General features: G+C 32.1%; 1 long non-coding RNA gene across 1 annotated transcript; it reads left to right on the top strand.

Moving 5' to 3' along the window:
* The first annotated feature begins 729 nt into the window (after window positions 1-729).
* Window positions 730-1,629, top strand: LOC104882847 (uncharacterized). The gene is made up of 2 exons (XR_788464.4): window positions 730-1,244; window positions 1,353-1,629. It is a non-coding gene; the product is annotated as an uncharacterized LOC104882847 (long non-coding RNA).
* The last annotated feature ends 402 nt before the right edge of the window (window positions 1,630-2,031 follow it).

Below are 2,031 nucleotides of genomic sequence, written 5' to 3'. Positions count from 1 at the left end.
GTCCCAATTTTTATAGAACATCTTTGAAAAAGGAAGCTGCAGGTGTAATACTTGGCAAATTAAATTAACTTTTTTTGTTACTTATTTTCTTTTATTTTCCAAAAAGAAGATTACATGTCAATTGTCAAGTGATGATACTGGCACAAACGAGGCTTGTTTCAAAGACATCATGCCTGTAAAATCTAAGGGGTATTAAATTGTTTCATTTATGTATAAATCTCACTATTATTTAGAATAGGCGATTAAATTTAACATAAAGTTAGAGAACATCAACTAAATTTATTCATTTTGACTTTAATCCAATATTGTCTTTGGACATCTCACATTAATCTAGTCGTCTCTTCGCTTCTCCTTCATTTAAAAAATTACCAAGCAATCTTAATAAATGGATTAAACTAGTCATTAAATGAATTGGAGATTGTAATTACTAAATGAATTAAGTTGGTCAGTGAATAGATCAAACTAACAATCTATATATTAGAAAGGTGCTTCCATCGGGCTTCAGATATTGCCTAATTTTAAACTAAAAGTAAACATTATCTTACAAGATCAATTGCTTATCTTATACTTTTTTTAATAGTAATAGAACATTGAGTTTTATGTTTATCATTTGACCATTGCTATCTTTAATAACAAATCGAATCAAGCAATATGACAAAACAGACCACAAAAGACAATAATATATGTTAGGCCTGGCAAAAGCCGACCCAACCTGACAACCCGACCCGAACCCAACCCGAAATTAGCGGGTTTGGGTTGAGATTTTCAACCCGATTAGTTAAATGGGTCGACCTGAACCCGACCTGAAAGTTAAATGGGTCAGGTTCAGGTCGAATTTTCTGACCTGAAAATGACCCACTTGACCTGATTTGTAAATGGGTCAAAATCAGGTCGGGTCAACCCGTATAACCTAATCCGAATAATTGAACTAAAAAAAATTTGTCCAGCCCAAAGATTTTACATTTAATTTGTAACTTGGGCTAATGAATTATATGTCGAATTATCCAGCCCAAAAAAGTGAAAAAATGAGCATATAAATAACAAAACCCTACTTCCCTTTACTTCCTTTTGTGTTTTGTCCGCCCACCCTATCCCTCCTTACTCCATCAGCGCCTCTAAGGCTCTCACAATCCCACTCTCTCTAATTCTCTTCCATCTTCTTCATTTTCTTCTCACCTCAATTTATCTTTTTACTTTTTATTCCTAATTTCTCATCTTTCATTTAAACGTGTACTAAGCCTAAGGTAATTATTCTTGTCTAATTTATTCATTATTTGTAATTGTTCTTTTACTCTTTTTAACATTGTTTTTGCTCTAATAATTTCTATTACTTTTTGGTTTTTATTTTGCAGATTATTTACTCCGGTATTTTTTATAAATTTGCTTCATTTTTCCTCGTTTTTCTTTTTGGATCTGTATTCGTTTTTTTCTCTCGATTTGTTTAGTAATTATTCGATTCGTGCTATAGCTATAGCTACTAATTATTTGATTTGCTTTAATTTGTAATTATTCGATTTGTATTTGAAGTTCTGTAATTGTTTAATTATTCGATTTGTATTTGAAGTTCTTTGTAATCTCGGTTGTAACTTGTGTTTTAGCTTTGAACTATGAGTCTATGATGTTTAAATACTTCAATGGTGTCTAATATTTTAAATTCAGTTCTTCAAGTGAAGATTATGTAATTAATGAACTAATTATAAATTTAAGACTTGTTTAAACTTTTAAAACATGTTCTAAACTCTGAATTCATATTCAGCAGTTGTTCAGCTATTCTTAGGCCTTTTTGCTTACTTTTTCAGATCTAAAATGGGCTGATATTAGGCAAATTTAGTTTTTTAAATAATAAAAATATGAAAAACAGGTCAAAGCAGGTCCGTTTCAGGTTGACCCGAACCTGAAACAGATCAGGTTAGGTCGTAAAAATTGACCTGAAAACCTAAACAGATCAGGTTCAGGTTGGGGGCTCCTGACCCGAACCCGAAATGACCCGAACCTGCTTTTGACACGACCTGATCTGTTTGCCACCCCTAA

Source organism: Beta vulgaris, chromosome 8 (assembly GCF_026745355.1).
Source record: "Beta vulgaris subsp. vulgaris cultivar EL10 chromosome 8, EL10.2, whole genome shotgun sequence".
Lineage (NCBI taxonomy): Eukaryota > Viridiplantae > Streptophyta > Magnoliopsida > Caryophyllales > Amaranthaceae > Beta > Beta vulgaris.
The sequence above is the reverse complement of the archived record's forward strand: the minus strand, read 5'-3'. Positions and strand labels throughout refer to the sequence as shown.